This window comes from Chrysemys picta, chromosome 5, assembly GCF_011386835.1.
Source record: "Chrysemys picta bellii isolate R12L10 chromosome 5, ASM1138683v2, whole genome shotgun sequence".
NCBI lineage: Eukaryota > Metazoa > Chordata > Testudines > Emydidae > Chrysemys > Chrysemys picta.
In genome coordinates this window covers 98,938,465-98,958,608 of record NC_088795.1, presented here as the reverse complement: position 1 = coordinate 98,958,608, position 20,144 = coordinate 98,938,465, and the positions used below count along the sequence as shown (strand labels likewise).

The window sequence follows — 20,144 nt, the reverse complement described above, 5'->3', positions numbered from 1 at the left end:
GGCCAGGGGTGGGCAAATTTTTGGTACATCTGGGTACAGAAACTTTATGGTGGGCCATGAATATTCACAAAATTGGGGGTTGGGGTGCAGGAGGGCTCTGGCTGACAGTGCGGGCTCTGGGGTGGGGCTGGGGATGAGAGGTTGGGGGTGCAGGAGGGTACTCCACTCTGGGATTGAGGGGTTTAGAGGGCAGGAGGGGGATCAGGGCTGGGGCAGGGGGTAGGGGCACAGGAGGGTACTCCGCTCTGGGATTGAGGGGTTTAGAGGGCAGGAGGGGGATCAGGGCTGGGGTAGGGGGTAGGGGCACAGGAGGGGGTCAGGCTCTGGGCAGTGCTTACTTCAAACAGCTCTCAGAAACAGCAGCATGTTCTCCCCCCAGCTCCTACGCGGAGGTGCGGCCAGGCATCTCTGCGAGCTGCTCTGTCCGCAGGTGCTGCCCCTGAAGCTTCCATTGGCTGCAGTTCCCGGCCAATAGGAGCTGCAGGGGCAGCGCTTGCATACGGAGCCCCCTGGCTGCCCCTATGCATTGGAGCTGGAGGGGGGACATGCCGTTGTTTCCGGGAGCCATGCGGAGCAATACCCCAACCCTTCTCCTCGGCTTGAGCGCCAGAGTGGGGCAAGCCCTGGACCCCACTTCCCAGCGGGGAGCTTGTGGGCCCAATTAAAACATGTGGAGGGCCGGATGTGGCCCCCGGGCCATAGTTTGCCCACCCCTGTCATAGGCCGTATTTCCATAAGGAACAGGAGAGGCCATAGAAAAACATGTTCACTTCAGGGAGTGGACTGACGTGTGCACATAACCCTTAGAGAGATAATCGCATTTACTTAATATATGGATTCTTTGGATAATCTATAGAAAAAAGGTATAGAGGAGATAAAGCAGAGACTGGAGGTAGGAAAGTGAAGAGATCAGGTGGCTGAAGGGAGTGGGAGGAGGAGCTGAGAGAAAACAACAAAGGATTTTGGCTAAGAAAATGTCTTCTATCAGTGTTTTTGAGGATTGGCAGGACAGGTGGCTACTTTAATTATAATTAATGTGTTATGGGCATTTAGAGATCTTGTTAGTAGAATGGTAGTGCCCAGAGGCCCCAGTCATTATCATGGTCCCATTGTGCTATGCACTGTACAAATACACAGGCAGATATCATCCCTGCCTCAAAGAGGTTGTGTTCAAATAATACTTGTATAATATTTTTCATCTTCAGAATTCCTCTCTACCAACATGAACTAATTAATCATAACAGCACTGGGAGATGAGTAAGTATTAGCTCCATTCTGCTGATTGGGGAACCGAAGAATAGAAATTAAATGACCTGCCCAAGGCCACAGAGGGAGCCAGTGTCGGAGCTAGGATTAGAATTTAGGAGAGGAAGGTCTGTGATCAAACCATACTTCTCTCCAAGTGCCCTAAATAGAGAAGTGGAGAACTGGAGTTAAGAGTTGGCAAGTATTTGATGTAAGAGCTGATGAGTGAGATCTTTAGCGGTATAAACTGGTATAGCCCCATTGAAGTCAAATGTTTTTAATAGTACTTTACTTTCTTCTTTAATTAAATCAGTATTACATTTTTTCTGTGGGATGATAAATTACAGAAATGGCCTGTACTTTTACTGCCCAGAATCTTCAGCAATGTACATTAAACTTCCAGGTAACTAACCAAAACCCCATATGCCTCTGTCTGCATAGGGAAGATTATCATAATGAAATGGAATAGAAAAGCAATTATACCAGTAATCTGACATCTAATATGCAGTGCATTAATTCTGTAGAAATGTCCTCTACATAATAATTGAAAATTGTATCACCCATGAAATCAAGCCAAATCCATATTCCTTCGTTGTTTCTCTTTTCCCTTTTAGCTACAGCTGATCATTAATCTCCAGTAGACGCCTTGATCCTCTAGATTCATAGATTCTAGGACTGGAAGGGACCTCGAGAGGTCATCAAGTCCAGTCCCCTGCCCGTTTACTATTTAAGTAATATCATTATTACTTAAATAGTAAACATGAAGAGACAGAGTTGCTAAAGAGCATTTTGAGGTGTCATAATCATAGCGGTTCGACAACCACTGCGTTCGTTGAGAATTGGGCACCTTATCTCCATAGGCTCCCTGGAATATCCCAGCCCTAGTCTATTTCCCTGCCAGTGCAGGATGGTTCTCGACAATGCTGAGTGATAATGCATTCACTCAATCTCTCGTTATAATGGCACCTAAATATCATGCTAAGCAGTACAATTAAAAATGGTGCTCAGCTACAGTGGAGAAGCTTTGATACTAGATGATACAAGTACCTGGATAAATAGATTCTCTACATGAATTTTCTCACACTTGCTTTTTATCCCCATGCTTTGAAGTGTCCCTCATTCAGCAAGATGCAAAGCACAAACTGGTTCCTTATAGTTCGTGATCCTTTCCCGCATCTACAGTTTGGAAGCAGTTACAGAGTGTCACACTCCATTAAACCACCAATGCAAACATTGTCATTTCCTCTTATTAATTTTTTTTCTCTTTTCTTGATGAATTCCAGCTATGTGAGGGCCAAAGCTGGAGAGGTGCATGTAAGAACATAGCAATTACCATAATGGATCAGACCCAAGATCTGTCCAGTCCAGTCTAGACCTGACACTCTCATATTAGCATCTTCCACTTTCCCTCCATTCTTTTCCACAGCAGAATTACAATGGACCCTTACATGGTTGCTATTCATCAGCTCCAGTTGGTGGAGAATTAAAGATTTTTTTTCCCTAAAGAATTTCTTTCCATTGCTGTTGCTGTTGGAGCTGCACTGGTAGTAGAGATGTTTAAAAATTTTAAAGAAAAAAGTGCGACTTCAATGGAGTTATGACAGTTCACACCTGAAAGTGATCTGTCCCCTAGTTTAGAAAAGGCCTTATAGAGGGGCAGTATGTTTCCCCATCTGCTGTTGCTCCTCCTATAAGAAGCAGCATGTATTTCTTTTTCTAATGGCCAATAGGATGTTTAGCTCTGTAAAAGACACTGATGCAGAAATGGTTCTGGTCCCAAGAAACTTATAAATATCAAACACCACCACACTGGGAGATCAAGAGGGTGGTGACTAGATATTTTAAGAAGAGAATAAGGTTGAGTCATTATCTTAATGTGGGTTAGCACTTTTGGCTGTCATGTAAGTGAGTTTTCAGGAGGTATTTGAATGAAGATAGGATAGCAGCCTGACATAGTGGGGTAGAGCGGTCATTCTAGACATAGGGGATAGTGTGAAGATGAGAGTGGGAGAAAAAAATGAAGTGAATAAGCTGACTTTATTGGCTGAATCTGATCTTCAAAAGTCTAGTGAGAGATTCTAGTGGAGGAAGCAGAAAATACTTTTCCAGTTGAAGTAATTCACCTTCAAAACACATAGATTTAAAGCTATTCTGCGAAGCCCCCAGATTTCAAGTCTCTGAGATGGCTACATTTCACTAATTTGAATCCATCTAAAACAATCCTTAACAGCAGTACTCTAGCCTGTTCTCTGATAATTCTGCACCACCACTTACTTTTTTTAACAAGCCATTTTGAATTTCTGCAGAACAGGTTTCTACATATCCTTAGAACTATTTTCTTGCCAATTTACATGTTTAAAGAGACAACATTGCTTTATTTGAAAGCATAACATGTTCTTTCATTTGTTTTTACGAAATACAATTTATCATAGCACAATCTTTTCTTTCAAAGTTCTATAAAAAATTTTACTTGCCGTATACTGATAAGCCTCTTTGCAGAGCATACAGTATCTCAGAGGTAGCATAGGAATCATGTGTTGCCAAAGATGTTATAATAACTGCTCATTTTTATTACATGGGAGGATAAATTAGTGTTTCTAGAAAAATTAATTTATAAGCCATAGATTCTTAAGGCTGCATTTGCAATTTTTTAAAGGTGTGTTCAAATGTAATGTATACAGTCGTGTTAAGGATGCACCCTTTGCTTGACCTGGTCTCTCCTGAAATGGCAGAAACTTAGGGGTGTGGGAAAAGGTCACAAGAATAAAAAATTATTACATAAAATTCAAGACCCACAATGTTTATGAAGTACTTTTTCTTGTAGGTATGAACCTCTTTCTTGTACAAGGGCATTTCAAAATATCCTAAGTGACTTAGAAGCCTAACATTCATGAGACAGATTTTCAAAAGGTATTTAGGTGCCCTAAAATACAAATAAGCACCTAATGGGATTTTCAAAGTTCCTAAGCAGTTTAGGTGCCTAACTCCCACTGGTTTCAGTGGGAGTTAGGTGCATTTTTTGGTACCACATAAAAGCTTCTTTTGAATATTTGTCATTAGGACTGCAAAAGTTATACAATTTTTGTTGGATATACATTTTTGCTTTTTGTGCCTGCAAGTAGGTTTGAGTTTCCAAAATGCAAATTGAGACATATTGAATAACCCACATATGGCCTAATTTTTTATACTCTTTTGGAAGAAACATTAAATGAATAGATATTAAACTTCCGAAAGTGGTTTCTATACAGGTGCAGTAATTAGTTTTTGCTCTACATTTAGGAAGCTGTGTTTAACTGACTCATCTGTTTTGGCTGATAAAAGTGAGTATTTTAATATTGAGCAAATTCATATTTACCTGTGAGACCAAGTAAAATAAAACAAAACAAATATAATGCTAAAAATGGCATTATGAGATGGTTCTAGCTCCCACTGAAGTCAATGGGACCTCAAAAGGAGCCAGATCAGGCTCTCTCTCAGTGATACTCACAAACTCATTGAGCCATCCCAAGGGTATAACAACAATTTTTAAAAGTTTGGATAGAGTTAATAAATGTGAGTGCTCAAGAAAGTCAGAGACTAAAAGCACTGGTTAGAGTCAGGCAGAGCAGTGAAATTCATCACTGTTCAGAGAGCCAACACAAGCTCTACACACCATTTAAAGCCCCACTTCAGGCCAGACTGAGTGGGATTAAGTGCTGCCCAGGTTTTATGCTGGTGCTCTGCACAAGGGTGAGCTTCACCCAGTTGTGAAGGTTTCACTACACAGCTCCATTAATTAAATTTAATCCTGACATGTCACATCCATGCTATTCCCCTGTTGAACTTTTGCACAGGAAGCAAAGTATGTTTGTGATGCAGTCAAGTGTCCACTAAGGTCTAGGATGACACCACCAGAATTTGAAACTAGGTCTCTAGACTCCACATGTGAAAAACTAGTACTGTACATTTAACCTGCTGCACTGCCTTGTTCGTCTACCTATTCCCCATCCCTTAAAAGTGATGACACTAGAACATGAATATTTAGACAAAAGGCTTCCCTTCAGCTACTAAAATTATTTCTGGGTAGGTGACTAATTTTATTCCTCTGTTTTAGTTATTAATATTTTATTAAAAATAAACAATTGTACAAAATATACATTATTTCCTTATTTTAATATTAAGAGAGAGCAACAGCTATTAAAGCTAAAATAAATGGCTATTTGTCTTCAATTTTTCTTTTTCTTAATTAAGGTAAATAAACTTGAATTATATGAGAAAAATGATTACCAATAAATAAGGCTGAATGTGTTGTAAGCGTGTTTTTACTAGACCAATTAATTCTCACAAATCTTTTAGCTTATGCTCTATTTACAAACTGACATGTCACAGAATGGTGACTCATTATCAAGATTACAAAACATGGTGGATTAGCTACTTCTAAATTAAGCAGTTTATAAATTGCCAGTATTCATTCTATACATAACATTTTATATTTGATCACTATAAGGATTATTCAGACTATGTTTTATGCCATTATTACGATATCAACACCTGGCACAATATTTATATAGCAAGTATGGCAAAAAGATGGTGGATCGAGGTAGAGTCACACAGCAGAAGATGCATCTATGATCAAAAGAATCCTGCCATCACAGGTAAAGATGTCTCACATGTGGCTGACCCACAGAGTTGCAGGCTCGTGTCCAGAACTCTTCATAGAAGGAGAAGTATGCTTTGTCACGGAGGCCAACTAGTGCATGCTGCTTATGTTCACATCAGATTGTGAAGCAGTTACACCCCTTTCGCTACTAACTACACACCCTCAGTCTGTGGTATGCACCTTGTTCCTTCAGCTGAATGCAGATTGCTGTCTATGTCATTGTGCCATGATAGGATGCCATATGCCGCAGCCTCACCTCACTGCACCCTGCTGAGCTGCAAGCATGTCAACCTTTGTACCATGAACCCTTTCCTCACTTGTAGCCCTGCATATCTTTGGGCGAGTTTTTTTTAACTTAAAACCTACACCAAACAGAGCTTTTATAACCCCTCCCACCCACCCCCCCCAAAAGTGCCAGAGACTCCATGAGGGCATCCTCTCTTGCCAATCTAATGTGGAAGGAGCGCAGGTACTATGGTGATAGGCAGAAGTACAAAACCCTAAGGTAAGATACTCTTTTCAGTCCTGTGCTTCACTTTTGCCATAAAATATTTCTCTCTCTCAAAGAAAAATTTGAGGCCATTCTTTGCATGACCATGTTTTATAGGCCTTTGACAAGGTGGGAGGGTAAATAGTGAATGACTGTTAGGAACATTGTAGCTGAATTGAAAGAAAGGTGTGAATGGGTATACCTTCTAAAGAAAGTAATAAAGCTGCTCTCTACCTTTCCTGCTCCTCAAAATATGGCTACAATGAATTAGAACTCTCTTCAATCCCTGGCTTTTTTGTGGATAACAAACTGTGAGCTAATTCAGGATGTGTCTTGTTTCCAAGCTTCCTATTTCTAGGAGGTCATATTTTCAAGTGGATGTTTCCTAATCACAAAGGACCAAATCCTTGAGCCTATGCAAAGTCTGAGTCTCAAACTTTTGTACTGGTGACCTCTTTCACCTAGCAAGCCTCTGAGTGCGACTCTCCACACCCCCTTATAAATTAAAACCACTTTTTTAATATATATTTAACACTATTCAAAATGCTAGAGGCAAAGTGAGGTTTAGGGTGGAGGCTGATAGCTCGGGGGGCCCCCATGTAATAACCTCATGATCCCCTGAGGGGTCCCAACCCCTGGTCTATGAGCTAAGGGCCTGAGCAGAAAGGAATAATTTCCAGTGGCTGTGGAGTGGTTGCAGAATTACTTCCAAGTAATTTCTGTATCTTCAGAGCTGTGCTACTTTAATTCTTATGCTTCTCCATAAGATTTTCAGATTTTCTGAAGTAGTGGATGTGGGGCTACATAGATCCAAAAATACCTTCTCCATAGGTATTTTTGGATCTATGTAGCCCCACATCCACTACTTCAGAAAATCTCCTGTGTTCTGGGGCACCCTCCCACTGTTTAGTGAAACAGCACCAGTTCTGCTGCAGCCAAAGCCCTCCTCACCAGCAAGGGTTGGGGAGGACACAAGGGGAACAGGAATTGGCCTCAATTATTGAACATGGTCAGAAATATTAGATTTTTACAAGGCCATGTTCGGAATTGAAGCTTGTCAGCTGATCAATCACTACTAAACCTTCAGTGATACTCCTCTTTTATAACTCTGTGTTAAACTCTTTTTCCTGAGATGATTTTAACATAGTAATGTACAGTTAATCATATACGTAGATCTTCTATGGCCCCATTACCCTAGTATCTGAGTGCCTCCCAAATGTATTAAAATAGAAGTAACTTTTCTCTTTCTCCTTTCCCAGCTGGTAGGAGAAATAGCTTGCTTAGTTTATAATTATATGTGTCAAGTATCAGAGGGGTAGCCATGCAACAAACCTCGATGCCAACTCTGCCCACATATCTACACCAGCAACACCATCACAGGACCTAACCAGATCAGCTACAACATCACCGGCTCATTCACCTGCACGTCCACCAATGTTATATATGCCAGCAATGCCCCTCTGCTATGTACATTGGCCAAACTGGTCAGTCACTACGCAAGAGGATAAATGGACACAAATCAGATATCAGGAATGGCAATATACAAAAACCTGTAGGAGAACACTTCAACCTCCCTGGCCACACAATAGCAGATGTAAAGGTAGCCATCTTACAGCAAAAAAACTTCAGGACCAGACTCCAAAGAGAAACTGCTGAGCTCCAGTTCATTTGCAAATTTGACACCATCAAATCAGGATTAAACAAAGACTGTGAATGGCTATCCAACTACAGAAGCAGTTTCTCCTCCCTTGGTGTTCACACCTCAACTGCTAGCAGAGCACCTCACCCTCCCTGATTGAACTAACCTCGTTATCTCCATACTGATTTATACCTGCCTCTGGAGATTTCCATTACTTGCATCTGAAGAAGTGAGGTTCTTACCCACGAAAGCTTATGCTCCCAATACTTCTGTTAGTCTTAAAGGTGCCACAGGACCCTCTGTTACAATTATATGTGTGTATGTGAAGAACCTATGGAGGAAATGTGACTTCGAGTGAACATATACCCATAAAAATACAGAGTAAGCCAAGTTCATTCTTGGTGTAACAACTCCAAGCCTGAAATCAGTAGTGTTACTCCAGACATGAATTTGCCCCATTACATATAAATGTTAAGGCACTAAATTGGTGCATAATTATACATTCAGGAAACATGAATAAAATAATCAGGCAAAGTTGGTTCCATGCTTTTGTTATAGTCTGCGCTGTGGGGTTTTGCCACTTCCAGAAGATGTCTGAGAGGATGTGAGACAAAACTAATGTGAAGTAGTAAGGTTAAACTGAGGCCCCACAACACTTTTTTGTACTATTAAAATGGAAACGCTATTAATTCTTTCGGGAGCAATTATGGTCAAAATTTAAATCTATGTGAAATGAAAGGTGTCTTGTATGTTACTTTCTAATAAGTTCAAAGAAGATGCTGACATAGTGAAGGTCATGCCCCCATGTAATTAATCAAATATGCTAGTTCAGAGAGGAAAAAATTATTTCATTTACATTTGAAAGGGTATTTTATACATGTTATATAGTAGAAAAGGTTACTTTTGCCTGATGTTGCTAATGTTGGAAAATGAAATAATTTTTAAAAAGCAATTAGTAATCAGTTCTGAATTGCAATGCTATTAATGCTACTATACCTACTCTACTAGTATTAGAGTATTGCTGCCTACAGTAGAAGAGAATTCTAACATACAGCTGATGCTTACTAACCCATCCTGGAAAAACACTGATCTTATCATTTATTGCTGTGAATCACCCCCACTGAATTCAGTAATGATAGGCATAGAGCCTACTGCTATAAGACATTCAATGAAACTCAAGGGTGGCAAATTTAAAACTAGTAACAGAAAATACCCTTTCACCCAATTCAAAATTAGCCCATAAAACTCATTGCTATAAGATGTCATCGAGGCGAAGAGCTTGGCAGGATTTAAAGACAGACTAGACATTTACATGAATAGCAAAAATATTCATAGTTAGAGCAGTAAATATATTTTTTAAAGAAGATAAACAGTTAGAAGATATATAAACCCTCTAGCTCCAAGGCATAAGTCAATCTTTAACTATTGAGAATAGGAGGAAACATTTTCTTAGAGCAAGTTGTTCCACCACTGACTACTGCATAATTTCTTGCATGCTTCTCTTAAGCCCCTGGACTACATGGACTATTGGGGTCTGATTCCATATGGCATTTCCTGTATACCTATCTGAATAGCCCTCTGGATCCCAATGGGCACATTCACAGTAGTAAGCACTAAGCTTGGTAGTACATATTTACAGGACAGGGCTCCTAACATACCATTCACCCCTGTGCAGAAGTCCAGGGCAAGGTTTATGTCCCACTTAAGCGCTCTGCACAGTGGTTGAGTTCACCCCAGTGAGGCAGAGAACAATGAAGAAGTTAGTCCCTTGTGCATGTGCAAGTACCTTTTAATTTGGGCTGAGCAGCCCAATCTATCAGTAAATGTGGAACATTTTTAATTGGAGTAGAGATTTCTTAAAGCAACAAAAAATCATCTACAGCCTTGTGTTTTTAGCTTTTATTGTGGCTGAATTATAAAGGAACCTGGTCTTGAATTACTACAATCTCAAGGGAGAGAGGGAGAGATATTGTAGTAATTCAAAACCAGGTTTCCTTATATATAGTAACAAAAGTGCAGATTACAAGAGGTGCCTCCCTGAGTACACTATGATCATGCTCTGCTAAGAGCAACCAACCTCCCCCACTACCTCTGATGCTCAAAGGTCACCATGTCAGGGTGAACAAGGTCCAACAGTAACTAACAATTTAAACCTAAACACCACTGAACCAAAGCTGTTGTGAACATTTACTTAGCCGTAACTACTAAAAGGACTTAAACGTGGGGTAAAATTCATTCCTGAATAGCAGGACGACAAAGGCTTATGCACCATTACTCCCATTAAATGAGACTTAAATGTGCATATGCTTCATGCTGGCCTTTTATATGTGGTGAACTTCACCCGTGGACCCTACACCTCACACTCACATACCCTCCTTATTTCTGAAGGGTAATGAATGCTTAATATTTTTGTAACTATGAGATCAAATCACTCAGTCGTAAATCACGTTGATTTCAATGGGAACTGTGGGTACTCAGCACCTCTGAAAATCAGATCTTTTACTGAGGTTCCTAAATATAGACTTAGGAGCCTGATTTTAGATATCCACACTTGAAAATTCTGGGTTAGGTAAACTGCCTCAGGCAGGGGTGAAAGTAACTTAAAGGAGTCCTGAGCAGGGGGCGGGGCCTCAACCGAAAGAGGCAGGGCCATTAGAGCCCCGGGACCTTTAAATCGCCACCTGAGCCCCGCTGCTGGAGCCCCCAGATAGCGAAGGTGGCCTGGGCTCCAGCGGCGATTTAAAGGGCCGGGGCTCCGCTGCGGTAGCCCCTGCTGCCGGAGCCCCGGGGTAGCAGCGGCGGGCAGGGGCTCGGTGGTGATTTAAAGGGCTAGGGGCTCCCAGCCACCGCTACTGCAGTGGGGCCTCTGGCCTTTTAAATCACCACAGGAGCCCCGCCGCCGCTACCCCAGGACTCCGGCAGCAAGGCTCAGGTGGCGATTTAAAGGCCTGGGGCTGTAGTGGCAGCAGCTGGGACCCCCAGGGCTCTGTCGGCACTTTAAAGGACCCGGGGCTCCGCTGTGGTAGTGGTGGCTGGGCCCTTTAAATCGCGGCCTGAGCCCTGCTGCCAGAGCCCCGGGGTAGCAGCGGCGTCCGGGGGCTCCTGCAGTGATTTAAAGGGCCAGGGACTCCCTGCCACCGCTACCGCTGCTGGGAGTCCCAGGCCCTTTAAACTGCCACCTAGGGAAGCCGGTCCAGTCTGGTGTACTGGCTCTTGCAGTACGCCATACTGGGGCATACTGGCTTACTTTCACCTCTGGCAGGCCACATAATAAGTCAATGACAGAACCAAGAATAAACCCCCCAGAAGTTCTGTCTCCCAGGCACTCACTTTAACCACTAAATTGCACTGTCTCCAGAAACAGTGTCAAGAAAATTGTCCAAATCTGAAAATGCATGTAATTATACTCTGGGCAAAGCTAAACTTCCTAGACCATACTAACCTTTAGTTTAACTTAACAGTTTACCTTAAATTTTTACTGACATGTCCTAAAAAAGGAAAGACTTAATTCAGACATTATTAAAATTTCTGTAGGTACAAATAAGGTACTGTAATTTGTAACAGAACAGGATAATTAAGCCATCTAGGAAAACTGGTGTCAGAGTTAAGAGGTAAGGAAACAATAAACTAGTCACATTTTCAGTCTGCTGGAATCTTAAGCTGAGCACATTTGCAGAAAAATCATGATTTTTAGTTTCTGGACCGTGGAAATATCGGTTGCATTTCTTGCACCTATTCTATAGTGTTTTTAACCACAAAGCAGCACTATCGTTGACTCTAGAGGGAGCTGCTTGCTTTCTTCCCTTTGATGGGATGGGAAAGATACAAAGAAGCCATTATCATTGATGAGAGAAGAAATATGATCTCAGGGCTATTTTATTTTAAAAACTAGCTCTTGGAAAAAATTTTTGCAAGCAGTCTTTTATAAGAATACTGCCAAGACATTTTGCAGAGCTTCCAAAATCTTTTTTGTTTTACTCACTGTGATTTGACATCATCAGAAAATGTGAAACTGGATATTGGCTTATCAAAATGTTTTTTGTGATGCTTAATAATGTTTTCTGTTTAGGATGCAGGGATTCTCATACTTTTCGGAGTGTGAACTAGATTTTAATAAAGAGGGTGTCTTGTGAGCCCCTCCCTGCTCATTTACAATTATATAACATGTCTGTAGAAACCATAGCAGTCTGTTCCTGTTACCCTGGACATACTGACCACCTACATTGTTCTTGTCTCCCCTGTTCTCCTAGACATATTTCTCCTGCTAGTGGCTGACCGCTCTAATCCACACTGATGGCTCCAGTACCTAAAAGTGCCTCCCATTGCCTTTCTTCTTCTTTTAACATAGCTATGGTCCCTAATGAAGGCAGTTAAGGTGGGTCTTCCTCCTTGTTTCCAAATCCTTTTTTCAGGCCTTTAAGCTCTACTTTGAAGAGCCTGCACACCTTCAGAAACAGCTGGAAACATGTGGCCAACAAGGAAATATTCTGTGGAACATCAGTTTGGGGAATCTCTGGTTTAGTGTGATCCCTACTAGACCTGTGGGAATAAACGATTTTTTGGGTCAGTGGCCATACAGAAAAATTGGAGGGGCAAGTTGTTTCATGTCACCCTAAAGGAAAATTATTCAAATTTTTCAGCAAACACAAAAAGTTGAAAATATTTTGTTTTGGGTCAAATGAAACAAAACATTTAGTTTTATTTTCAAGGTTTTTTACTTTTAAAAATAAATGAATGAAAACTCTTTTCAAATTAAATTATTTTGACTTTTTTTTTTTCAGATTTTTTCTGTTTGCTTTTTTTCATAGCATTTAAGGCCAGAAAGGACCCACTAGCACATCTAGTCTGACCTCCTCCACATCAGAGGCCACTCAATCTCACCAAGTTACCCTGTAATGAGCCTAACAGCCTGGATTAGACTAAAGTATCAGCCCTCAAAAGATTAAACTATCATGTTACACAGGCAGAGACTAGGAGGGACCAAGGTGCACCAATGCCTGAGGTTCCAGCAATGGTAAAGAATTGATCTGGTGAGAAATACACAGATGATCCTAGCAAGCAACCAGCACCCAAGGCTGCACGGGAAGGTCCCTGCCAATCTAACTTTGGGGAAAATTCCTTCCCAACCCCCAAAATGGTGATCAGGTTGACACTGAACATGTGAGCAAGACATATCAGTAATTGTTTTCAACCAAAACCATTCCATGCAAATTCGTCAAATGTTTTGGTCAAGCCAAATCTGCATTTTTTGATTTAAAAAAAAGTTTTGTCTAAAAAATTTAACCCAGCTCTACGCCCTACTACAACCTCCACCTTTCTGGCCTTTTTAATGTTTGTAGTGTATCCTTCAGTTTGTCCAAAGCTCTGCTGTAAAAGTCAGCTACCTCCCCTGATTGTATGACCATATTCAGCCTCTCTAAGGCCATGTCTGGTAGACAGGGCCGGCTCCAGGCACCAGCCTGGCAAGCAGGTGCTTGGGGCAGCCGCTCCGGAGAGGGGCGGCACGTCCAGGTATTCGGCGGCAATTCGGTGGATGGTCCCTCACTCCCGCTGGGAGCAAAGGACCTCCCGCCAAATTGCCGCCGCAGAACGCGATCACGGCTTTTTTTTTTTTTTTTTTGCCTGGAGCCGGCCCTGCTGGTAGATTGGTGCCGCTGCAATCGATGATTTATGGGTCTAGTGAAGTTCCGCTAAATCGATGGCAGATCGCTCTCCAGTCAACTCCGGTACTCCACCGGAACGAAAAGATGAAGGTAAGTCGATGGGAGAGCGTTTCCTGTTAATGCAGCGCAGTATAGACACTGCGGTAAGTCAATTTAAGCTACGTTGACTCCAGTTATGTTATTCACATAACTGGAGTAAAGTAACTTAGGTCGACTTACTGCGGTAGTGTAGACAAGGCCTTAAAATCCCTTCACTGTCTCCCTATTGCCTCAAATTAAGCGCTTGCTTGCTTTCATGGGCCTCATGAATTTATCTCCTTCCTACATCTCTGTTCTTATCATTTTTTGCTTCCCAGTGCCTTTTGCACTTAGCCCAGGCTTCACATCTGACTACTGTCTCGGTGTCCTTCTCCCATATTTTCCTGAGTGTCTTCTTTCATGTGATCTTCTCTGCCTGAAACCCCCTAGTGCCTCATCTTCCTCCTTTAAGCCTCTTCTCAAAACCTATTTCTTCAAGCAAGTTTATAAACTACAGTACTATATTCGTATTAACAACAATCACCAAAACAAGCAAAAGCTGTGTAACTTAAGATAATAGACTCTTCTCCCAAAAATCACATGATCTTATTGTCTTCATTCTCATTCTCTTTCCTCCATCAACTTCCTCTTTGTGTTTATTATCTCCTGTTGTTCTAGTGTTAACTTGGATTATAAATTTCGGGCGGGGGGAGGCAGGGACTCTGTCTTTATTTGGTTTGTAAAGTGCCATGCATGCCAATGACACTGTATAATTACTACTAATAAAGGGATATAATCATTTTGAAATTCAGTCCATTTAAAAACAAAAGAATTTCAGTAATTTCAGCTGCTATATTTATGCCAGTCCTGAGATTTCTCCTGCTAATTTATTTGGTGTTACAATAATGTTTCCTTATTTTAAAAAGTGTTTTTCTCCCTTCTGCTATACAAGAGACCCACACAAACAGGGAAAACTGACCAAGTGACTAATAGGGGGAAATAGCGAAACTGAGTATACGCATAGCACCAGATATTCATATGCTCAGCACCTAGCTGCGTCTGTTGTGACATTTGAACCCCAATATGCTGAGCTCTTTTGAAACTCTGGCCCATATTGCTATCAAATGCACATAGTAAACATAATGGGGAAATACCAGAAAAATATTTTTCTCTCTAATCTCTTTCATTTATAGTAATCTCTGGTGTTCCTCGGTACAATGTACAGCAGTTAATTTTAACATAATAGTAACAAGGAAAACATTTTCAGACAGAAGTTGACTGCGTCCCTCTAATAAAACCAGAAGCAACCACAAAAATCAGCAGATATGCGGCAGCCTAAAGAATCAACTATACTCATGAATGAGGATGGCAAAAGGCAACATTTATCTCCTGATGTCTGCTTGAAGGTTTGGGTGTCCATGAAGGCTTGTGTAGTGGCTTTGTGCATCCTCCTCCTTTAAGCTTTCTGCAGAGACCAAAAATCAGTTTGCTTATTATCTTTTTAAAGGCTTTGTTTCCTGTGTTTTCATGGTCAAAGGAAGCTGAAGTACCAAAAACACCCTAGTGTTTAATATTGAACAATGTTCTTGTTTCTCTTCTGAATGAGGAAGCCATAGCTTGTGGATCTGTCCAGGTGGGGAGATTTCAGAATGGTTTTCAGCTTACTAATAAATTATGACTATGGCTGTGGTAAATTTAGACCAGAATTATCAAAGAAATCAGGGAACTGAATGAAGGCAGGGATAATTTACAACAGTGCAAACAGAATCCATCAGTACCTGCCAGAGTTTCTAAAAATGGCCTCCCAAGTTAAGCATGCACTGTTTTACAACCTGCAATATCACGTTCTCAGATCAAAATAAGAGAAGAACTGTGATCTGACATTCCTTGTCATGGGAATACAAATATGTTGCATCCATGAATAAACATGTTCAAATATGATAAAATTGCTTTTCTTCTCAGTGGGCCAAATGCTGTCCTCCATCCCCAGGGGTACAAGGCACAAAATGCAGCTGAGCCAATTATGTGGTAGCAGTGACACGGGGGCACTCCACACCCCCTGCATATTCTAGAACACTGCTCCATTGTCTCTTTCCATAGTTCTGTGGAGGGAGATATTGGGAGTTTGTAAAACATATAGAGTGTGGAGCCATTTCTACAGCCCATGGACTGCACTACAGGCTGCAGATTGAGTGGGTGAATGTCCTGTGCCCTGTCACTAGTTAGAGAGAGGATTCTCTTCATTCAATCCTTTGGTAAGTTGCCTGTTCATTCAGTGCTTATCTTTACTCATAAGCTTGCCACAAATGATGATGAGAGGTCCTGTTAATTTTTACCCTGTTGGCATAGAGTGGGATAAGGTGTCAAAAACATTCAAAATACAGTACCCTCATGATTTCTGTTCCCAATGAATGCTAGATATAAAAGCAGACACTTTGGCTCCTTCTGCTCCCTGTTTTAACAATGGTTATCTCTGTAAGTAAACAGACTACCTAGACTCTGCTTGCCTACAGTATGGCACTTTATTCCCATGTTAAATAACAGTAGCTTACTCTCCCTAAACAAACTCAATTAATTGCTAACGATAATACGACCCATTGTGGCAATTTTAACAATCCTGTTTTTCCAGCACAGGGGACATGCTGCCTTATTTGCCTTTCTGTTAGGACTTTTCTACAAACTAGTTAGCTTTTCCTCCTTTAACTCACAAACTTTATTTGTGTAGCCAGCACAGCATTAGGAATTGAAACTACTTCAAATAGTGCAATAGCTTCCCGTTGATAGAACATATGTGAATGCAGACCCTTCACAGTGGATCAGGAAATACAGGTTTTGAACTCTCAACTGATTGTTTATAAGTGATAGTGTGAACTCCTTTTTATAAATGCCAGTTTCCTTATGTTGCAATTAATTTGAGCAAAGAATCAATTGATTTTATTTCACACTGGATAACCACCTTACTTAAAACTGGGAACTTCTTACAATTGCTAACGTTAGTGCTACAAAGAAATGGAAGGAAGGAGCTAACTTTCATGGGCTATGATAATTTTCCAAAATTCCTTGTGTACACTGTTTCAGGTAACCTAAAACAGCCTTGCTAATTGTCCACTCATCTGCTCACCCACGATGAGAATTCTCTTGACGAGCAAGAATATCCTTATCATTCTTATCATCATGGGAAAGGGTGGTTGAGCACATTTTGTGCCTAGGTTTGGGCTGGTAGTTCCAAAATGATTTTGGGAAGCTGATTTGAAAACCAAAACTTCTTGAGCAAATGCATTTAAGTGCTGCTGATTAATCCTGAAGGTGCCTTTAACGTTATTGTTATTGCACTTGTCAAACACTAAGGGATGGTCAGATAATCAACAAGCTAGGCTGGCAGCATATTCTTTACCTTCTAATCTTGATCAGTGCAAAAATAAGATATGCACTAGCTGTTTCTGTGTCCCCAAAAGAAAAATCTCTCATATGTAAGCAAAATGGTAGAGATGATTTATGCTACTCTCTTTCTGTTCACACTTTTTTGTGCAGCCAGCAGTCAGGCAGATTAGAACTCTAAAAAATGGCAGAAAGAGTGTGCATAACCTGAGTAGCCTTAGAATACTCTGGACACTAATGAAGTAGCCATACTCTTTGGCAAGTTGCATGTAAATTCTCCAGCAAGGCCCCTGGAGCCCATTGCCTGCCATTCCCCCCCAATCATAGCTATTTACATCTGGACTATGTGGGAGGTATAAAGTCTGTGTCAGGTCATATGGATGTTCTAGAGTCTGCATCAGATCATGCAGAATTCAGTCAAGCTATATGGACCGTATACTGTCATACTAAGCCACAAAAACTTGCAGACTTCATAAAGTCCATGTTGGCTGTAAGTATGCCCAGTAGTGTGTAATATATGTAGCTCATATGTTAATGATACATGCTTTCCCCCCACTCCCCCTGCAAACAACATTTGTGCTGTAGTATTTAAATGAAAGCCACTCTTACTGTCTAACTGCTTGCCTTATATGCCCTTTCAAAAATAGTCAACGGTACTTCTAATAAAGCCAAGCAGGTTAAATCAACTTAGGAGTTTGCAGCTCAAACAGTTTAGAAGCTATGGTGATCCACACAAAACAAACAAACAATCTCTGAAAGTAAACAACCACAATTTTTGGTTTCCATAGCTCCAAAATGCATATGATTTGCCTGAAACTTTCCAGAAAAAACCTACCCTGGGCTGAAATCTTACATGAGAAACTTCACTTTGATTTTGATAATTTTGAGGAGCAGGTATATGAAAATCAGGCTAACAGCCAGAAAGTGATTTCAACTCTAACTATAGAGAAATTAGCATCCTCTTACAATCAAGATCAGGAGGGTCTTACAATGGGAAGTGTTAGTGCCACTTATTATTAAGGTTGCCCATCAGTCCCACCTATAATACTGCTGTCATTGAAATACTGTGATTAGAATTGGTAGAATATTTTTCCGATGAAATAAAGTTTCACTGGAAAATGTGGATTCATCAAGCTCAAAATGTTTCACCAGAGACATCTGGGTTCAACAAACTTTTTGCAAATCCAAAGGGAACCCTGCCTGGATTCCTGGCGGGCTGGTGGGGACTCTAGTGCTTCCTGAGTCCATGACTCACTGGCAGACTTGCCAGCAACTGCCAGTCCTGGGGAGCAAATTTCTTTTCGGAACACCATGTGATGATGTTTCCAAAACAATATCTATCTATCTATCTATTTTGTGACAAACACATAAAAATTCAGTTTTGGTTTTTAACTGAATTATTTTTCAGTTTTTTTGGCTCAGCTCCTCAACCAAAAAATCAGTTATTCGGTCAGTTAATTGTGATATCATATTTAACTAATATAGCAAAAATTCTGGTGTTAACTAGCAAACTAGAAAATCAGACTTCATAGCCATATTTGAAGGAGGGAGTTATGTTTTATAGCCGAGAGACTATAGAACTGACAAAATATGTCTTTAAAAGGTAAGCTGCATGCTGTATTGTATCTAGAAGAGAACCAGCCAAGATGTGGATGGCATCCCAGCTGTGTTTATGGGATTCTCTTCACAGTGTGTTCGACACAGAGATTTACAGTGAACATACTGACTTAGCAGTTTGAACCAAATAAGAAACTGGAGGTCACTAAGAAAGGATTCTGGCAGTGCTATATTTAATAATTCAATGTGTCCTGTCATCTGATTGCATATATTTTAGGCTTTGGATAGTTATTGTCATTAGCATTATTATAATCTTAGAAATTACAAAGGTCTGACATTATTTACACTTTTCACGTGTAGCCAAATATACTCTAATACAGTGGTTCTCAGACTTTTGTACTGGTAACCCCTTTCACATAGCAAGCCTCTCAGTTTGAGCCCCCCTCCCTATAAATTAAAAGCACTTTTAAATATATTTAACACCATTGTAAATGCTGGGGGCAAAGTGGGATTTGGGGTGGAGGCTGACAGCTTGTGACCCCCCCATGTAATAACTTCAAGACCCCCTGAGTGGTCCCGACCCCCAGTTTGTGAACCCCTGCTCTAGTATATATGGTAAATAATCATTTAAGCCCAGCTCCTGCAAACTCTTACACATGTGTTTAACTTTAAGCACGGAGTAGGCCCACTGAAGTAAATGTTTACCAATTACCAATATGCGTAATTGTTTGCAGGATTGGTGCCTCCGTCAATGCTAAGAAGACTTGGGAGTATTTGGATGACATGTTTCTTAATGTTTCTGCACCATGTGAAAATCTGTATAGACAATGTGCTTGATTTTTGCAAATCTTTGCTCACATGGGTAATTCTTACTCACATAAAGGTTTGCACAATCAGGCCTAATATTAATAATAAAAAAACGTTATTATTATTTATTAAAAATAAGCAATAAAGATATTTTAAAAATTAAACAGAAAGCACCTAAGGTTCTAGACCGGCACAGCATTGTAGCACGTGTTTAAGATAGATGTAATCTCATTGGCTTCAGTGGTGCTGCATAATGCAGCTGTAGGGATCCAGCTGCATGGAGGTCATTGACAAATCAGGGCCTTAGGGCCAAATCTCATTTGCCTTCCCCACAAGGGTAATAACATTGACGTGAATGGGATTACTCACATGAGGAAGAAGTGTCCCTTAAAGGTGTGGCTAAATTCATTTTTACTTGATGCTTTCTTTTCATAGAAGAGCTAATCTTGACCTTCTTATTTGGGAGAGGGAGGGGAAGAGGAAGAGTTACAGACGCTCTAAGTTAATGAAAAATGATGTCATGAATGGAACCCTCATTTTAAATTAATGTGTAAGGATTGCTTCACCCGCTATTGAAAGGCAGAAACCTTTGGGATGAAACACAACTGTTGAACATTGTATAGAAACACTAGGCCCTGATTCTGCAACTGGATCCATGCAGACAGATTCCTGTGCCCATTCTGTGCATCACTGACTTCTGTGGGGCTG

At 40.9% G+C, this 20,144-nt stretch overlaps 1 protein-coding gene and 1 long non-coding RNA gene across 7 annotated transcripts in view; one reads left to right on the top strand and one right to left on the bottom strand.

The window, feature by feature from the left end:
- Nucleotides 1–20,144, bottom strand: part of RBM47 (RNA binding motif protein 47) — a 111,968-nt gene that overhangs the window by 30,854 nt on the left and 60,970 nt on the right. The window lies entirely within an intron of this gene.
- Nucleotides 6,103–8,547, top strand: LOC135983731 (uncharacterized). Its single transcript, XR_010601506.1, has 2 exons — nt 6,103–6,389; nt 7,634–8,547. It is a non-coding gene; the product is annotated as an uncharacterized LOC135983731 (long non-coding RNA).